General features: G+C 44.4%; 1 long non-coding RNA gene and 1 pseudogene across 1 annotated transcript; one reads left to right on the forward strand and one right to left on the reverse strand.

Moving 5' to 3' along the window:
* The first annotated feature begins 1,440 nt into the window (after window positions 1-1,440).
* Window positions 1,441-2,402, forward strand: LOC124523434 (heterogeneous nuclear ribonucleoprotein A1-like; annotated as a pseudogene).
* Window positions 2,403-6,467: 4,065 nt separating this feature from the next.
* Window positions 6,468-20,083, reverse strand: LOC124524837 (uncharacterized). Its single transcript, XR_006965324.1, has 3 exons — window positions 19,985-20,083; window positions 6,762-6,875; window positions 6,468-6,539 (listed from the first exon to the last, which is right to left on the reverse strand). It is a non-coding gene; the product is annotated as an uncharacterized LOC124524837 (long non-coding RNA).
* Window positions 20,084-20,817: the final 734 nt, after the last annotated feature.

A 20,817-nucleotide genomic window follows, 5' to 3' on the forward strand; every position in this document is an offset into this window, starting at 1 on the left:
TATGCATACCCTTGACAAGAGAATATGGGTGAAGGGCCAGATGTGTAGGACAGACAAGACATTATAGGAATTTGGAAGAGAGAGAAATTCAAGAGGTCTGGACCACTGGGGGACAATGTCCCAGAAGCGAGATGATTTCTGATGGCTGGGGAGCAGGAAGAGACTAAAGAAAAGTGCATGATATGAGGAGAGAAAACAAAACACAGTCGGTGAAACAGAAAGCTTCAGGCAGGAAATAATGAGACCGAGTTATAAAAAGAACCTAAATGTCAAGTAAAGAAATCTGAATTTTAGCCAGAGAGTAGCTGAAAAGCCGCTAAATATTTTAAAGGGGGAAAAATTACAAGGTAAAAGCAATTTATTTCAGGGTTTATTTTTTTTCAATTTCCTTTATTTTATTGCAAAGGAAATAAATTCACATAGTCTAAATTTAAAAGGTACAAATTTAAAGGTACAAAAGGTCTCCCTCCCACTTCTGTCTGCCCATTTTAATCCCTGGAGGCAAACCAATGGTTACCAGTTTCGTATCTATCCTTCCAGAGAAATCTGTGCATATGGAGGCGAAAACACACAGCTCCCCCCCTTCTTTTTTTTTTTTTTTTTTTTTGGTAGATGGGATACGTACACACTTATTTACCTTGTGTTTTTCATTTAAAAATATAACAGATTATTTTGTATGAATACATAAAAACTTTCCTCATTCCCTTTTTAAAAATAGATAGATTGGTACAAACGAACACACGGTTCCAATACTCTCTATCCAGAGCTGCTATCCAGTTCTTCCTGGAGGCAACTCAATGTGTCTAGCTTCTTATATATCCTTTAAGAAATCTTATAGGTATATGGAAGCATATAAACACACATGCACCCTTTCCCCTCTCTTTTAAATTTTTTTTTCAACGTTTATTTATTTTTGGGACAGAGAGATACAGAGCATGAACGGGGGAGGGGCAGAGAGAGAGGGAGACACAGCATCGGAAACAGGCTCCAGGCTCTGAGCCATCAGCCCAGGGCCCGACGCGGGGCTCGAACTCACGGACCGCGAGATCGTGACCTGGCTGAAGTCGGACGCTTAACCGACTGCGCCACCCAGGCGCCCCTCCCCTCTCTTCTAAAATAAATAGGATGCATACCATACCCCCACTCTCTCAGATATTTAAAACTTTCTGAGAAACCCAAATGAAGTATTTATATGAATTAATAGTATTGTACCAATGTCAATTTATGGTTATATACAATGCTATTATTGGGGGAGCTGGGTAAAGAGAGCGAGTTCCTGGCAGACAGGAACTCTGTACAAATTTTGCAACTTTTTTAGTCTTAAAATATGTCAAAATAATAAGTATTAAGAATATTTCTGAGCTATGTTCATCAGATTACTCCTTTCTGCCTGTGGATGCTGCTAAGTAATCATCTTTAAATCTCCCCTCCACGACTGTCATGTCTAAGTCAGAGTCTCCCAAAGGGCCTGAACAGCTGCAGAAGCTTTTCATCGGAGGTTTGGGCTTTGAACCAACCGATGAGAGTCTGAGGAGCCATTTTGAGTAATGGGGGAACGCCTACAGACTGTGTGGTAATGAGAGATCCAACACCAAGCGCTCCAGAGACTTTGGGTTTGTCACGTACGCCATTGTGGAAGAGGTGGACGCAGCCATGAATGCAAGGCCACACAAGGTGGATGGAAGAGTTGTAGAACCAGAGAGGGCTGTCTCAAGAGACGAGTCTCAAAGACCTGGTGCCCGCTTAACTGTGAAAACGATTTCTGTCGGTGGCCTTAAAGAAGACCCTGAAGCACACATCCTAGAGATTATTTTGAACAGAATGGGAAAACTGAAGTGACTGAAATCATGGCTGACCGAGGTAGTGGCAAGAAGAGAATTTTGCTTCTGTAACATTTAATGATCATGACTCTGTAGACAAGATTGTCATTCAAAAATACCATACTGTGAATGGCCACACTGGGAAGTGAGGAGAGCCCTATTTAAGCAGGAGATGGCTGGTGCTTCAGCCAGCCAGAGAGGTCAAAGTGGTCCTGGAAACTTTGGTGGTGGTTGTGGTGGGAATGACAACTCTGGTCGTGGGGGAAACTTCAGTGGGCGAGGTGGCTTTGGTGGCAGGCGAGGTGGCTTTGGTGGCAGGCGAGGTGGTGGTGGACGTGGTGGCAGTGTGGATGGCTGTAACGGATTTGGTAATGATGGAAGCAATTTTGGAGGTGGCGGAAGCTATAATGATTTTGGCAATTACAACAATCAGTCTTCAAATTTTGGACCCCTGCAAGGAGGGAAGTTTGGAGGCAGAAGCTCTGCGCCCTATGGTGGTGGAGGCCAATACTTTGTCAAACCAGAAACCAAGGTGGCAGTTCCAGCAGCAGCAGTAGCTATGGCAGTGGCAGAAGGTTTTAATTACTGTCGGGAAACGAAGCTTAGCAGGAGAGGAGAGCCAGAGAAGTGACAGGGAAGCTACAGGTTACAACAGGTTTGTGAGCTCAGCCAAGCACGGTGGCGGCAGGGCCTAGCTGCCACAAAGGAGCCATGTTTTAGACAATATTCATGTGTATGGGCAAAAACCCGAGGACTATATTCATGACTAATTATATAACAGTTTATTTTAGTTTCTGTTCTGTGGAAAGTGTAATGAACTCCAACAAAGGGTTTTAACGTAGATTTTTTTGGTTTTTGTACCCATGCTGTTGATTACTAACTGTAATTGTATGATCATGATGCTGAATAAATGTGTCTTTAAGAAAAAAAAAAAAAAAAAGAAGAGCACCTGGGTGACCTGGGTGGCTCAGACAGTTAAGTGTCCAACTCTTGATTTTGGCTGAGGTCATGATCTCGTGTGAGATCAAGCCTCATGTCAGGCTCTGTGCTTGGGATTCTCTTTCTCCCTCTCTCTCTTCTGCCCCTACCCCTCACACACATGTTCTTTCTTTCTCTCCCTCTCCCTCTCTCTCTCTCTCTCTCTCTCTCTCTCTCTCTCTCAAAATAAATAATCTTAAAAAAAGGGAATATTTCTTAGTGGTCATTCCATATCAATACATAAATGCCTTCCCTTTTTAGAGATGCATAGTATCACTTTTAATAATTTCACAGGGCACCTGGGTGGCTCAGTCGGCTTAGTGTCTGGCTTCGGCTCAGGTCATGATCTCACAGTTCGTGGGTTCGAGCCCTGCATTGGGCTCTGTGCTGACAGCTCAGAGCCTGGAGCCTGCTTCGAATTCTGTGTCTCCCTCTCTCTCTGCTCCTCCCCTGCTCATGCTCCATCTCTCTCCTTCAAAAATAAATTAAAAAAAATTTTTTTTTAATTTTTCTAAATAAAGAAAAATAATTTATTTCACTTGTCCCTAGGTAGGCAAAATACTTCAGATTTCCTTATAATTAATAAACACTAATAGTATCCATCTGAGTGTGCACAGTCTTTGACTCTGTGGTTAAGAGTGGTCTATACACCGGGGCACCTGGGTGGCTCAGTCGGTTAAGCGTCCGACTTTGGCTCAGGTCATGATCTCCCACTCCATGAGTTCCAGCCCCGAGTTGGGCTCTGTGCTGACAGCTCAGAGCCTGGAGCCTGCCTCGGATCCTGTGTCTCCCTCTCTCTCTGGCCCTCCCCCCCATTCATGTTCTGTCTCTCTCTGTCTCAAAAATAAATAAACGTTAGGAAAAAAAAAAAAAGAGTGGTCTATACACCAAATGATGTAACCGCCATAAAGATTCCATAGGCAAGGCCCAGTCAGGCAACAGAAACGCCCGGCCCTCCTCCTAGTCCTGCTGCTCACTAGTGGTGTGACCTTGAGCAGGTCACTTAATCCTCCAGTCATGGTTCTCTTCAAAACAACATTGGGATTACCTGCCCTGATTACCTCCCAAGTTTCTTGAGGGTGAGAGGAGATAATGGGTGGAATACTACTTACATAAAATCCATTGTGCAAATAACAGGTTTGGCAAGTATGATTATTCCCTAGAGCCTAGATCATAATCCTCTGTCTACAATCACAAGTAGAAGTTTTCTTGGGGCGCCTGGGTGGCTCAGTCAGTTGAACGTCTGACTTCAGCTCAGGTCATGATCTCAGGGTCTGTGAGTTCGAGCCCCACATTGGGCTCTGTGATGACACCTCAGAGCCTGGAGCCTGACTTGGATTCTGTGTCTCCCTCTCTCTCTGCCTCTCCTCTGGCTCACACTCTCTGTCTCTCTGTCTCTTTCTTTCTTTCTCTCTCTCAAAAATAAATAAACATTAAAAAAGAATTTAAAAAAAAAGAGGTAGGAGTTCTCTCATGGCAAATTCAACCTCAGCTTGAGTTTCAGAGAGCTACATCCTAATCCATGTGATTTTTCATTTAAAATAGAATGACTTTCTGGGCCCTTCTGTTCTCAAATCTAGTCCTTAATGACCATCAGAAGGTGTGCTACACAGGAATAATGAGAAAGGACAAAATGCCAAGACAGGAAATGAGTGGGGAACACTCATATTAAACCCAGAGGAGAGTTGCAGCAGACCAACAATGGTGAGAAAGGGTATAATGGAGAAAAACCAGTGCTCAAAAGCCACTCAGGGAATAAGAAGCAACCTGGTTGCCTAGCAATACCAGAAGGTACACTGGAGTTAGGATCTTAGAGGTGACACCTGCTAAGAACTGTGCAGGTCTGAAATTTTACTGTACTTACAAGCTTGCAAATTAGTTTTCCATGGATGCTGGCAAAAGGCATGAGACCTTTGGGTCAGAGACCAAAGATTTTATTACATATGGCAAAAGAAGTAGCCAGTGCTTTGTGTTGATTTGCAGGTGTTCCCTATGCCCCCAGAGTCCATAATGATGACACAACTGACCCATCCAAGATGCCTGTACACGCAGAACACTGTTAAGGGAGAGGAACACTGAGCTGGGGAATTCACTGTTTTTATAGTGAGCAGAAACAAGCCTGGTCTCTGTCTGGGAGCCTCCCTCATGGCTGCCTGCTGCAAACATAACCCTGAATGATGGCCTGGGTGAAGAACCATCAGGGCCTTGCATTCTTGACACACTCAGAAGGGACGTGCAGGGATGCTCCATGCCTATGCTAGACTGTCTCTCCCAACAGCACTTTGAAAGCAGGAGAGAAACTTTAGTCAAGATCAATTCAAAAATGAGGCTGAACTAGGTCAAAAGGAAGGAGATTCCAAAAGTCCAAAAGTAAGGAGCTGGAGGGACAAGGTGAGTCAAGGGCTGACTCTGGAGCCAAAGAGAGACTGGAGACAGGGATAGGGATTTATCTATGGTAGAAGCAGAAGAAAAGATAAAATCTGTGAGGGAGACAATATGGAGAGATAATGTGGCCAGGAAAGCTGCCACATAAAGGGCCCAGTCAAGAGAGTAGGACAAGATGGCAGAGGTGGGCAGGTGGCCCGGAAAGGATGGGCAGGAGGACCAATGCTGCTTGAAATTAGAAGCAGAGCACGCTCACACTCAGAGGTCCAGGGAAACCTTCCCAGCAACCACAGGCCAGGCGGGGAAGCCTCCTGCACTCTCCCTTCACTCCCCCTGAGCCTCAGCTGCCATCCCCACTGGACTGTGACTCCTCCTAGAACAGAATGTGTGTGTGTGTGTGTGTGACTCTCCTCCATACTCAGCATCTGCATAGGCACCTCTCCATGGTTGGGGCTCAGTGTATGCGCTTTGAATCAATGAGTGAGTTAGTTGCAAGGTAGTCAGTCTCTGGAAGTATTACGTGGCTCATAGTGTCAGATCCTGCAGATAAATCATGTAGGATGAGGACTAAGAACAAAGCCATTGCTTTGGGAAAAGGTTGAGTCACATGTCATGATTCTGGAAGGCAAATCTGACAAATTACAGGTATGCAGACCATATCTCCAGCGACTGGGGGCTGGGAGCAGGAAAAGTCAAGGCAGTATGCTATTATTCTCTGTGTCCCACTCTCCCAGCCTTTGCCTTGTATGTGACTATAGATAGCCAGGTGGAGGCATTCACACTACCTCAGAGAAGCAGGATTGGTATAGCTGAAATGAAAAGATATAGAAACAATTTCATCTTTTAAAACAACTTCTATAAGTGGCCTTATGAATTAAAATTTTAGGGGTGGGGAGGAGGGAGGATCAAGGTACAGAGCTAATACCAAAGCAATGGAGTCTGGAAGAGAGAAGAGGAGAAAGAGACCCCTGCTTCCACGAGACTTGGGGGAGGGCACGGGAGTAAGAAAAGAGGTCAGAGGTGGGGGCCAGGACCCTTGATTTGGAGAGAGGAGGGCCTGCTTCAGGGCTCCAGCTTGGGGGAATCATATCCAGAGATCACCATGCTCTCACCTCCCTACCTCAGGACCTTTGCCTTTACACCCCTCTGTCCGGTTTCATGGCTCAGTCCCGCACTGCCTTCAGATCTCCTCAGGAAGATCAGCTGCTCATAGCTGACCATCCTGTCTAAAATAAGAAGTCCCTTCTCCCATCTATCTCTGTTCCATTTCCCTGATTTTACTTACCTTCCTAACGCATACAGAACACATCAGGGGATCCGTGACCACCAGAGTTCCTACAATCTTATTTTCTATTCCTAACAAAAAAGATATGAGAAAGCAACAAAAATATGACAGGTTCTACAATATCACTTACACATTTTTCTCTCTTCTGAGGAATTTTGCAAGCTTGCTACAGGGTAATGTTTCTACAGGAAGGCAGAAGTTCCCCTTTCAGGACCCCAAATGAAGAAAGAAAAGTTGAAATTAGATGTCATTGCAGATGGGAACTTTGGTTTTAAAAGAGAAGGTAGGGTCACCTCGTCCTTTTGGAAACAGTGGCCAGGTCACATCCACAGAGCTCCCCATGGAAGACCTTCCGTTTGCTTCTAGACAGGAGTCTGATGGAGAACAGGGATTCTCCACCGTACAGGCTTTAAAAAAAAAAAAAAAAAAGAACTCAGCAGAGGGCAAAGCACCAGTGTTGTTAACATCTTCTAAATAACCATTATTCTAATTTCTAATAGAAATATTTCACAGTAGCAGGGATGCATAGTCCCTCAGGGGAAAAAAAAACACATTTTTTTATTTTTAATATTTATTTTATTTTTATTTTTTAACAACCATTTTTTAAATGTTTGTTTATTTTTGAGAGAGAAGAGACAGAGTCCAAGCAGGGGAGGGGCAGAGAGAGAGGGAGACACAGAATCCGAAGCAGGCTCCAGGCTCTAAGCTGTCAGCACAGATCCCGACACGGGGTTCGAACTCAGAAACTGCGAGATCATGACCTGACCCCAAGTTGGACACTTAGCTGACTGAGCCACCCAGGTGCCCCAATAACCATTTTTCTTTGATTGCAGAAAATTTTATACATCTTTCTCCCAGAGAGAATCCGTCTCTCACTGTCTTTTAAAAAGAAACAAGTAATTAATAGTATAAAACTCTAGTAATGAGAAGAGGGGCTCTCTCCATCTCTGGCTACATGAACCTAAACACTAAGCCAACATCTAAAGACCAGACTGTGCCCATGGACGGAAAAGTCGATTTAATCATTTCTTTCTTTGCTGTGGGGTGAGAACCTTCTGTCAACAGGGGCTGGCAGGATGCCTGTGGTTTTTCCAGCAGAAGAAAACCTCTTATACCTCAATACTTTGCTGATCCGTACCTAACTTCCACATGGGAACTCAACTTTGGTGCCCCGGGACACCCACGAACAGAATCAGGACCCTTAACGCCCAAAGCGATGGAGCCCTAACACTTCATTTGGGTGGGACCACACAGTGGTCAAACCCTCCCTTGCTACATGTGGGGGCCACTTCTGTGTCCCGTGGGCTGGTTACAAACTCCTACTATAAAAATTACATCAAGGTGGGGCACCTAGGGGGCTCGGTCAGTTAAGCGTCTGACTCTTCATTTCAGCTCAGGTCAGGTCACGATCTCACAGTTTGGGTTTGTGCTGCACTGACAGCACAGAGCCTGCCTAGGGTTCTCTCTCTCCCTCTCTCTCTGTCCCTCCCCTGCTCACTCTCTCTCTTTCTCAAAATAAATAAACATTAAAAAAATTACATCCATGCATTTTTAAACATTTTTCTAAATGTTTTAACTTATTTTTGAGAGAGCCCAATGCAGGGAGGGTAGGGAGACAGGAACAGAGGATCCAAAGCCAGCTCTGCACTGACAGCAGAGAGCCTGATGTGGGACGTGAACTCACGGACTGTGAGATCATGACCTAAGCCAAAGGGGGATGTTCAGCTGCCTGAGCCACCCAGGTGCCCCCATCCAAGGAATCCTGCAGAGGGCTGTGCCACGTCCCATGGAGGCAAAGAGAGGAAAGCCGGCAGAAAGAGGACAAAGGATTCATCACAATTCAAATTTGGTTCAACTTCAATGTGATTGCTTGGGGTTCTAAGCCCCTCAACAAAAAGGAAGTTCATTTGCCTAAGCAGCAACTCCTACCACTAATGGGGTGACCTGGGGCATATCTGGAACAAGAGTACTAGCTAGGAAGTCCAGAAGGCACAGTGGCTAGTGCCACAGAGCCTTGGGGAGAGCTAGCTCCGCCAGGACCAAATCTCTTTGCAGCCCAGACAGGTAAGGCCAGAAACCAGGAAGAGACCATCCGTAGAAGGAGGAAAGGAGGCATGGCTGGGAAGATGGCTGCTGATAAGCTGTGAGAGCTGCTCATTGTCATCTGCCTTCCCTCACTCATACACACACAGACACAGACACAGATGCACACAAAAAGACAGGACACTTGAAGCACCCCCTCCCACTCCCCTCGGAGTGGGAGAGAACAGTGTTCATGTCAGTGTGGGGAAGCAGCCAAACTCAGTGAGGAAAGAGTAGGACTCCCGAGTACCAAGGGGTAGGACTTCCCCCAGGACCAGGCTGCCCAGCGAGCTCGGAAGCCCTGGGATGGGTAGTTTGGGGATAGAAGAATTCATTAATGACTAAAATCTAGTTCTCGCCTTCCTAGAGGCTAGGAGAACACTAAACAGGAGCAAATCATCTTGAGCGCGACATAAATCTTACCAGACGGAGTGTGAAAGGGTGATAATAGTTTTTGGAATATGTTGTGTCCTTTTCATTTCGTGATCCATTCGTTTATTCATTCATCTGACAAATGGTAACTGAGGGCCTCCCCGTTACATAAGGATGAGGAGATATAACAATAAAAGAGGCAGGCAAAGCTTCTGCCTTTGTGGACTTCGCATTCTAGTAGGAAAGACAGTCGGTAATAAATAGTGGCAAATACTTCCGTGGAGCCTTCTGTGTGTCAGGCCCTCTGCTAAACCCTTTCCAGGTAGGAGCTCATATGTTTACTGCAACCTATGCGGTAGCTACTGTTATCCTCATTTTACAAATAATGAGCGTGAGGCATAGGGGGGCTGAGTAACTTGCCAGGTGTGTACAGCTAACAGTAACGGAACAAGGATTTGACCCCAGGAAGGTGAAATTTAGAGTCCGTATTCTTTTATTTTTTTTTAAGTTTATTTATTTATTTTTGAGAGATGGGGGAGTGTGTGTGAGCAGGGGTGGAGAAGAGAGAGAGGGAGAGAGAGAATCCCAAGCAGGCTCCACACTGTCACCATGGAGCCCATACAGGGCTTGAACCCATGAACTGTGAGATCGCCACCTGAGCCATGAGTCGGACGCTTAACCGACTGAGCCTCCCAGGTGACCCTTAGAGTCCGTGTTCTTAATTGATATAGATTAGCGTGCATATGGGCACAGGCATGGAGACGGGCATAGAGATGCAGACAGTAATAGAGAAGGATGTAACTGTTCACATTTCCAAGGGACAGAAGACCCCTAAGTAAAGTATCTTGAAAGGGACTTAAAGTTTTAGTAGAGAAAGCCAGTCGACACCGGTAGATGGATGCATAAATAAGTGCTATAAGGAAAGCAATGGGGTGGGGGTGGATAGGGTGGATAGGGTGGCCAGGGCAGATGACACTGCAGTTGTCCAGAGCAGGTTCCTGAGGCCTGCCCAAATCAAGAGCAGATGTGACTATGAGTCGCCAGGCCCCAGGTTTCAGTCACAAACCCCAAAGAGCCAGGACTGGGAACAGTCACATCTCAGTGGTCACTATCCGAGGACAGCCCCCACTGCAGCAGAGACCAGCTGGAATGCAGACTATTAGTGTCATGCCCTAAGCACCCCCCATGTACACACACCAGATGTCATGGAGAAGGGAAGGGGAGCAGAAACCTGAAAGGCTGGGCCTTTTACAAAAACAGACTACATGTTTACCTCAAAGGCTCGTGTACATTACCGAACCTGAATAAATTTTCTTGACTCACTAAACACAAAGCCCTCTAAACACCTCACTCCCTGTCTAGCAGAACACGGGGTCTTGAGATACAACATTTGTGATGCCACTGCCCCACCATGAACGCTACATTTGGCAAGCAGAGAAGAAAGGACACAGGGTGATCGCAAGAGAAGTGAAACAGTTCCTGTCTTTTCCCTTCCAGGTGGAACAGTTACAGTGGCACAGATGGTCAGTCACATCAAGGGTGAGGAATGAAACACACGTACTATGTGCATCTCTGGAGAGAGCACATTGTTTCATTATAGTTTTTTAAAAGCTCAAAGCATGATTTAGGAGAAGTCATTTGTGACATTGCTGCATTCAATTACCCAGAACAAATTTGGACCAGCCTCGCAGCTATTTCTGGCCTTCCAAATGTGGGTCACAAAGACACGTTAATCAAAAAGGACAATGCAATCAGGCAGCTTCACATATTTATCATCATTTCTATGAAAAGCACTTACTAGCAACTGCCTGCTCAAGGTTCAGGCAGCCTGGGTTTTATATACGGAAATTAAGCAGTCACAATCCCTACCCTCTTGAAATTTCAGCTTGGCAATGTTGATTTGAACAATCACGTAAATAGACAACTGAACAAAACTCATCTGCAATTATTCTCTGTCCCACATGTTCATGCTCTGTGGCAGTCCATGCTCTCACCGTCCATTCAGGAGTTCTGTATGTGCTGTTCTCACTACAGAAAACTCCATCCAGATTAAAGTAGAAACACGGAACGTGGTGTTTGGGGCTACATTCTTTCAGGATTGAAAATTGAGGAAATTGGTTTTCTTGTGCAAAAGAAGAGGCTCACACTGTTGGATACATACGCAATTTCCATTACTCTGTCACTTCTTTTCTACAAAAGCACCCCACTTTTCTTCAGGGTGGTAATATGCCCAGCTTTTTTTTTTTAAATGTATTTCCTAGTAGCATTTGCAGCTAGAGGAGGACATGTGATATATTTCTAGCCAATGAGATATAAGTGGAAGTCACCAAATAAGGCTTCTGGGAAAGTGCTTTTTAAAAGAACTACCTCTGTTGGCATTTGCCTTTGCCCTTTACCCTTCCCAGTCATTTGGTTGGTTGGTTGGTTGGTTGATTGTTTGGCCCTTCCCAGTCATCTTGCCTGGAATGTGGATGAGATGCTGGATATGCAGCAACCATCTTGTGACTGAAGAGCCAAAGTTATATCCTACAGATGGCTAAACAAAAAGACAGAAAGAAACAGGGTCCCTTTGCACCAGTTCTGAATTGTTATGTGAGGAAAATAAAATTGCCATTTAGTTGAGCCCTAGTATATTTATTTAGCATATGCAGCCATATACAATCCCTGATTGATTCTAAGAATTACACAGGTGAGGCTGTATAAGTTAGGGGTCCATTGTGATTAAAGTCCACTTTTTGATAGGGTTTTCTTCCCTCTGAGCACTGGTAGTTGTCCAAGGAATCTGGAGCAATTTCAGCATACGGAGGATTTTGCCCCAGTTCAACCTGGAGCATTTAACAACCATTTAGTGAGACTCTAAGATGTGCCACACAAAGTGCTGGGTGCTGGTGGGCACAAGTCTCTGCATTCACAGCACTGATACTCTATTCAGGAGACAGGAACAATAAACAAACAAGAACAGGAGGTTAAAGCCCTGCAAAGAAAAAACAGGGTCAGGGGGATAGGCCTGCTGGGTGATAGGAGGGATACTGGCACTTTCTACAGGGTGGTCAGAACACGCCTCACTTCTAGGGGGGATGTATTAATTGGCTTGGGCCGCCATAACCAAATACCACAGACAGGGGGACTTAAACAGACATTCATTTTCTCACAGTGCCGGAGGCTAGAAGTCCAAGATCAAAGTGCCATCAGAGTTAATTTCCAGTAAGGCCTCTCTTCCTGACTTATAGACAGCATCTTCTTGCTGTGTCCTCACATGGCCTTGCCTCTGTTGATGTGGACACAAAGAGAGAGAGAGAGAGAGTGAGAGAGACAGAGAGATCTGGTGACTTTCTCTTTTCTTATAAGGACACTAGTCTTGCTGAATTACGGCGTCATCCTCATCACCTCCCTTAACTTAATTATCTCCCTAAAGGCCCTATCTGCAAATATAACCACAATGGGGGATTTGGGCTTCAACATGAATTTTAGGGGAACACAATTCAGCTATAACAAGGAGCTTATGAACAGAAACCTAAAGGAAGAGACAGTGAAGGCCAAAAGGAAACCTGGGGGAAGAGCATTTCAGGCAGAGGAACAGCAAGTGCTAAGCCCTGTGGCAGAGTACGTTTGGCATGTTGGAGGGGCAGTGAGGAAGCCAGTGCAGCTGCAGGGGGAGATTGTCAGGGGGGAAGACAGAAAAGAAATGGAGGCTACATCCTGTATAGCCTTGTAGACTATTGAAACACTTTCCTTTTACACTGAAAGAAAGGAGGGGCCAGCCACTCAAGAGGTCTGTGCAAACGAGCAACATGATCTTCCTAATGTTTTAAAGAGTTCCCTCCGGTCATTGTGTGGAGAACGGACTATAAGTACAAAGACGGAAGCAAAACATCAGCTAGAAGCCTGTTAAAATAACCAGGAGAGAGATAATGGAGCTTGGACTAGGATGGTTGAGAAGTGGTCAGATTTGAGGCAGAGATGATGGGATTTGCTGTGGATCGATGTGTGTAAATGCGCAAGAGAAGAGAGGAGTTTGGGACACCTCCAAGATTTTTGCCATAGGCACTGGAAGAATAAAACTGCTATATACTCCAGTGGATTAATGGTGGCATGATCAGTTGTGAGTGATGAAATATCAAGAGTTGAGTTTCAGGCACATTCATTTCAAGATGCCTTTTAGAAACCCAAGTGCAAACCTTGAGTGTGCAATTGGACATATAAGACTGTAAGTCAGGGAATGGTCTAAGCCTGTGACAGAAATTTGAGTCACAAAACATATGAGGACTTTAAGATACAAAACAGATGAACATAAGGGAAGGGAGACAGAAATAATATAAAAACAGGGAGGGGGGACAAAACAGAAGAGACTCTTAAATATAGAGAACAAACAGAGGGTTGCTGGAGGGGTTGTGGGAGGGGGGATGGGCTAAATGGGTAAGGGGCATTAAAGAATCTACTTCTGAAATCATTGCTGCACTATATGCTAACTAACTTGGATGTAAATTAAAAAATAAATAAATTATTTTTTAAAAAAAGAATAAAAAGGAGCTGTATAGTTTATATGACAAGAAATCTGTCACAGGAAGTGAGTATGGAGAGGTCGGTAGGGGTAACTCATTTAGGTAGTTGTAGAATATAGTAATTGAAAAAAGGAAAACAGGAACACATGGTCCTAGAATAATGCCTTGCTTCAATGGAGGGTCACTAGGTAGAGTACCTCAGTTATGTGCCCTGTATACAGTCACTTTTTCAAGCCTATCACCAAGGATTGGTGGGCTTTTGAGGTGGTCACCATAACTTGAAGTCATGTGACTCTTCATCTCCATCTTTTTCAAATTAGTTACCATGTCCTGTCAATTCTACCACACAGTATGGAAAAGTTTGAGAGAAAAGTGAAATTTTGAATCCAAAAACCACTTCCAGTAACCTTCAAGCATGAGAGAAAAGGGCCAAAAAGAGCACTGCTTTGTGTTGTGGGTGTAAGAAGTTACACTGATGTTCTAACCCCAGTACCTATGATGGGGATTTATTTGGAAATAGGATTTTTAAAAATGTAACAAAGTTAAGATTAGGTAATACTGGATTAGGGCACCCTACATCCTGTGACTATTGTTCTTATAAGAAGGTCAGAAGAAGACACAGGTACACAGAGACACACAGAAGAATGCCATGTGATGACAGATGCAGAGTCTGGGGCAATAATGCAGCTGAAGGCCAAGGATCGATCATCACCACCAGAAGCTTGGAAGAAACAAAGATTCTCCCTCAGAGCCTCTGGAAGGAACCAACCTTTCTGACACCTTCATGTTGGACTTCTGGCCTTCAGAACTGTGAGAATACAAAATTCTATTATTTAAGAAAAAAAGAAGAGAAATTTGAGTCACAAAGCAAAGTCAAAACAGTATTTAAAACTGTACATCTAGATGACATCATTACCTAGATAGGAGTAGATCAAGGAGAGTTGAGATCTGAGGACTAAGCCCTGGAGAACTCCGCACAGTAAAGGTGGGCAAATGAAAAGGATCCAGTAATAGGGACTGAAAAGAAGCAGCCATGAGGTTGGGAAAAACAAACAAAAACAAAGTATGGTGACCTGGAAGACAAAAGAGAAATGTTTCAAGAAAACAATGATCACACTTGAACTGAAAAGACAACTAAGGTCAAGACTAAAAGCACCTTGGCCCTTGAAAAGAGTTGTTTCCATGGAGTCATGGATTCATGCATCAGTTATCTGGTGCCACATAACAAATTACAACAAACTTTAGCTGTTTAAAGCAATAAGCACGTGTTATCAAACAGCATCAGTGGGTCATGAATCTGGGTGTGGCTTCCTGGTTGCCTCTGGCTCAGGGTCTCCCACAAGGCTGCAGTCAAGACATTGGCTAGGACTGGAGTCTTCTCAAGGTCTGATGTGAGAGGATTCACTACCAAGCTTGCTCACGTGGCTATTGGCAGGCCTCAGATCCTTGTTGGCTATTAGCCTAAGACATCTATTCCTTGCCAATTAGTTCTCTCCATAAAGCAGCTCCCAACATGGCAGCCTGCTTCCCCTAGAGCAAAGACTCTAAGAGAGAAAAGGTAAGAGACAGCAGCCCAAGATGGTAGCTCCAGTCTTTTGTAACACAATCTCTGAAGTGACATCCCATCAGTTTTTTAAAAAGACTTTATTTTTCAGAGCAGTTTTAGGTTCACAGAAAAATTGAGCAGAAACTAGAGAGATTTCCCACTACACTACCAACATTCCCCACCAGTGCAAAACAGTTTTTACAGTTGATGAACAAACACTGACACATCATTATCAACCTAAGTCCATTACATTAGGATTCACTCTGTGTCGTACATTCTATGGGCTCTGACAAATACATAATAACATGTATCAACCTTTATAATATCATATAGAACAGTTTCACTGCCCTAAGAATCCACTGTGCTCCAGCTAGTCATCCTCCCTCCCCCAACCTCTGGCACCCATTGATCTGTTCATAGATTCCATAGTTCTGTCTTTTCCAAAATGTCATATAGTTGGGATTATATAGTAGATAAACTTTTCAGATTTGCATTTAAGTTTCTTCCATGTATTTTCATGGCTTGATAGTTCATTTCTTTTTAGTGCAGAATAATATTCCATTGTCTGTATGTACCACATTCCATTCACCTGTTGAAAGACATCTTGGTTGCTTCCAAGCTTTGGCAATTATGAATAAAGTTATGATAAACATCCATGCACAGGTTATTTTGCAGATATAAGTTTTTTCAGCTCCTTTTGGGAAATGCCAATGAGTATGATTGTTGGATCATATGGTAAGAGTATGTTTAGCTTTGTAAGGACTGCCAAACTGTCCTTCAAAATTGCTATGTCTTTTTGCATTTCCACCAGTAGTGAGAGTTACTGATGTTCTACATCCTCACCAACATTTGATATTGTCACCGTCTGGAATTTAGCCATTCCAGTAGATACATAATTATATCTCATTGTTTTAATTTGCAATTCCCTAATGACATATGGTGTGGGGCATCTCTCCACATGCCAACCTATAACTTATGTTCAATTCTATTCAATGGAAGAAATTCACTAGGTCCAGACCACACTAAAGGGGAGGGGACTATACAAGGGCATGAATAACAGGAGATGACGCAATTGGAGACCATCTCAGAGGCTGACCAATATAATTAGATTGAGAAATGAAAGGAGGAGACAAATTAAAGACCAAGATGGACAACGCTTTTGAGGAGTTGCACTATAAAGAGAAACAAAGACCTATAGAAGTATGTGGAGTTAAAGTAAAGAATGTTTTTATTTTCTTTGCTTTACAAAAAACCAGATCATTCTTAGCAATAAAGGTAATACATTGGATATGTTGAAATGTAAACAAGTAGAATTCTATTTTATACGTTTATTCATGTACTCCTTAGAAGTATTGTGAACAATGCCAAAGTTTGTAAGTAACACACCTGAAAGGGGATTTTGTTTTCCTTCCAAGATTTTATTTAAATTCAAGTTCGTTAACATGTAATATAGTATTGGTTTTGGGAGTACAATTTAGTGATTCATCACTTACATATAACACCTAGGGCTCATCCCAACAAGTGCCCTCCTTACTGCCCATCACCCATTTAGCCCATCCCCCCACCTATCTACCCTCCAGCAGCCCCCAGTTTGTTCTCTATTGCCAAGACTCTCTTATGGTTTGCCTCCCTCTCTGTTGTTATCTTATTTTTCTGTCCCTTCCCCTATATTCATCCACCTATTAGTGGATTAGAACTATTAAATTCTACCTATTAGTGAAATCACATATTTGCCATTCTCTGACTGATTTATTTCACTTAGCATAATTACATTCTAGTTTTAACCATGCTGTTGCAAATGGCAAGATTTCATTTTTTGATGGCTGAGTAATATTCCATTGCATGCGTGTGTGTGTGTGTGTGTGTGTGTGTGTGTGTGTGTGTGTGTGTCACAAGATATATCTTCTTTATCCATTTATCAGTTGATAGACATTTGGGCTCTTTCCATGATTTGGCTATTGTCGATAGCGCTGCTATAAACATCAGGGTGCATGTGCCCCCTTTGAATCAGTATTTTTGTATCCTTTGGTTAAATAACCAGTAGTGCAATTGTTGGGTCCCAGGGTGGTTCTATTTTTAACTCCATACTGTTTTCCGCAGTGCCTGCACCAGTTTGCATTCCTACCAACAGTGTAAGAGGGTTCCCCTTTCTCCACATCCTTGCCAACCAACATCTGTTGTTTCCTGAGTTGTTAATTTTAGCCATTCCGACAGGTGTAAGGTGGTATCTCATTGTGGTTTTGATTTGTATTTCCCTGATGAGGAGTGATGTTGAGCATCTTTTCACATGTCTGTTAGCCATATGGATGTCTTCTTTGGAGAAATGTCTGTTCATGTCTTCTGCCCATTTCTTAACTGGATTATTTATTTTTGGGGTGTTGAGTTTGAAAAGTTCTTTATAGACTTTGGATATTAGCCCTTTATCAGATATGTCATTTGTAAATATCTTCTCCCATTCTGTAGATTGCCTTTTAGTTTTAATTGCTTCCTTCACTGTGCAGAAGTTTTTTTTTATTTTGATGAAGCCCCAATGGTTCATTTTTGCTTTTGTTTCCCTTGCTTCCGGAGATGTGTCTAGTAAGAAGTGCTATGGCCAACGTCAAAGAAGTTGCTGCCTGTGTTCTCCTCTAGGATTTTGATGGTTTCCTGTCTCACATATATGTCTTTCATCCATTTTGAATTTATTTTTGTGTATGGTGTAAGAAAGTGGTCCAGTTTTATTCTTCTGCATGTCGCCATCCAGCCTAAAAGGGTTTTTTTTTTTTTTAATAGTCTGTTTTGTAACCATGTGGGGAAAGAAACAAGTGCATCTATATCCCAGTGCTTCCAGGACATGTACAAGTACACCTTTTAATTGCCAAAATCAGCCACACAAGTTTATTTAGGCAGATGAAACCAATAAACTTCAGTGGGCGCAGACATTCTCTCTTGGCTTGAAAACAAGCCTACAGCTGCTTGGAAAAGGTAGGCTGATAGGCAGAGACCTGCATGTGGCAACTGGCCCAATGATGCCAATTAAAATGTTACCCAACTAGAGTAATCATTCAAATCATAAATAATGTCTGCAATTGCTTTATCTCCTGACTCTCCAACACAATAAAATGTGCATTCAACACAAAGATGAAAGTAAATGAATGGGCCAATTAATTTGTGAAAGCAAATGCCCTAGATCTGTGTCTGATGTCAGTTCATTGCGAACAAGTAAGACTCGGGACCTCCTGGGGATAGGATCAGGCAATTGCAGGGTTTGAGGAGGGTGATAAATAAGTTGCTTTCTGCCCCTTCTGCATCCAGAACCAACACAGAATAAAACACAGAATGGAAATTGAAGTGTTGCCTTTACTACTAATGTTTACTAATGTTAGTTCTTCAGAGTTTAGTCTGTTCTTCTCAGGGTCCCAGTCTAGACCTTGAGTCACCATTCCCTTACACCGATCCTGGGCAGTGAGGGAAGAAAAAACACGAATCTTCAGTTTATAGCCTTCTAATGGATTTGCTCTTCCTTGAAGAGAATGAGCCACTGGATGTTATCTGCCATGACATACTTGGGAGCCAAAAATTTTTAATGTGTAAAATGCAGGATCATTACTGCATGGTTACAGAGAAATACTACCTTTCATTTAGTTAGGACTATAAAGAAAGCACAGAGGTAAAGGTAATGACACTTACAATGTACCCAATTGATTGTATACTGAACCAAGAAAACCCTCAATGGCTTCCAATGGTCACTTCTTAGCCCCTGTTTCCCCTCCCATCAGAGAAGAATCTTAGACTCTTCCATTGAGAACAGAGGACAGGTAGAGAATGAAAGTTAACAAGCCTACCCTAATTTGCATGCTCTCAAAATTCATATTAACACTGGATTTTATTGAAATTCCTTCTTGTTCCGAAAAGGAATGAGAAAAGGATAGGTAGAGGTTTGCGGCATTATCCAGCAGAAGTTTCTCCACAGAGAATCATGGCGGTGGTGGGGATAAGGTTCCCCTCTAGCAGCAGCAAAACTAGCCAGAGAAATGCCCAACACCTCCGGAGGCCCCAGGATACCTTCTCTATAAGTGTGTTTGAACGACAGGCCAAATACATGCCAGGAAAGGAAATTCAGCATGTTTTATCAAGCCCTTACAGCACACCAAGCCCTTGGCCATGTACTAGAAATGCAGAGATAAATTCACATTCAAGGTGACCCAGGAAAGTTACAGCCTAGGATAAGACCCCATCACTACCACCGTTATGAGCCTTCAAGAGTTTGATAGCATGAATACTCAACTATTTGGGGGGATAAATGGCGAATGTCTTTTCCTGGAGTAATTTCCTCCTGACCCAAGTATATTCCAGGCACTATGCTCAGTTCTGGGGAGCCAGCAGAGAAGGAAACGGAGTCCTTATGGAGCTTACATTCCACCATCATGACAACTCAGCTTCTGGAGATCACCCTAAGGCTGGCTCTACTCCACTAGAGAAAACTCTAGCTGACTTATTAGGTCCCTTCTACTCTATACTTCCTCTTTAATTCTCTTGGCCTCTTTGATTTTTACCAAATATTCTCCAATATTCGAGGTGCAGTCAGATTCCTGCTGGTAATGCTAGACGCACCATCAGTACCCCTCCTCCAAGGTGCCCTCCCTGACCCCTTAGCAGGCTGGGCTCAGTGGTCTGCGCTGTGCCATGGGCACAGTGAGTGGGCTTCTATCAACAATTGAACGTCACTCTATGTTTTCTGAGGGCAGGTGCATTTTCTCATTCCACTTTATACCCCCCAGCACCAATCACATTGCCTGGCACAGTAAACACTCAAAACATACCTGTCATACTAAACAGTCCCTCCAACCAAAATAATCTCAAGTGCCCCAGTTTAGGAAGCCTCAAATCTCAAAATTCGAAAAACAAATTAAGGATAAAACTCAATGTAAGCACAAGGCTGGAGACTGCGGGTCCGGTCCGGCAGTGCCTTCTTGACTTGCAGACCACCCTGGGGGAAGGCATGGAATTCGGGGCGGGGCGGGCGGTTACATACCTAACATTATTTGATTTGATGCCAGGAGCTTCATCAAACCTGCAGCGTGGTATAAATGAACACCCACACAGAGAGGTGTTCAGGCAAGCGTGCTGAGTCCACCGGCTCCGAGGCCAGGGCTGGGGAACGTGAGTCGCCGGCAGGGGGCGCGCGCGAGCCTCTGGGCGGCGCAGGCGGGGCGGTTACTAGGCCGGGAGGGGCGCTGGGGGTAATTTTTGGTTGGTTGTCTCAGGGTTGCCGACCGCCCAAGCCCCTTTTAAACTTCGTCTCTCCAGCGCCCTCCCTTTTCCGACGCGGTGTGCGACTCGGTGAGTGTCTTCGGACCGGCCCGACGCCGGAACCGGCCACGTGGTCTGGGGTCTCTCTCTGGGTCCCTGTGCCCGCCTCGCCCGGGCGTCCAGGACGCGGGTTCGGCCTCAGCTTGGCGCCCCCTCGGGAGAGGCCCCCGATCCCGGGGAAGGAGCCCCCGTGAGGGCTCCTCTGGGGTGAGGACGTCCTCGTGGAGTCGGGGACCCTTACTTCCTGGGAAGCACCCTTGTGGCGCCTTTCCCCGGCCCCCAGCCTACCGCGCCCCCGGTCCCCTCATCTCTGGTGCCTGTGGCCTCGATGCTCAAGGGCTCCAAGCCACTGGGAGTTTCAAGTGCCCTTTTCAAAGAAAAAATAACTTTTGGAGAATGCAGCTGCGGGGCGGAAGGCGCCCAACCGGGTCGGAGTCGGTGCTCTTGGCTAGCTCCGGGCTCCCGCCTGCCTGGTGTTACCATGACCCCGACGTAACCAGTTTGGAAAATGAGCCAGATCGTGGATCTGAGCGCTTTAACTTTGCGTGCGGAGCA

Source organism: Lynx rufus, unplaced genomic scaffold (genome assembly GCF_022079265.1).
Source record: "Lynx rufus isolate CCGP_SWC_20201006 ecotype Redwood Valley unplaced genomic scaffold, mLynRuf1.p SCAF_4, whole genome shotgun sequence".
Lineage (NCBI taxonomy): Eukaryota > Metazoa > Chordata > Mammalia > Carnivora > Felidae > Lynx > Lynx rufus.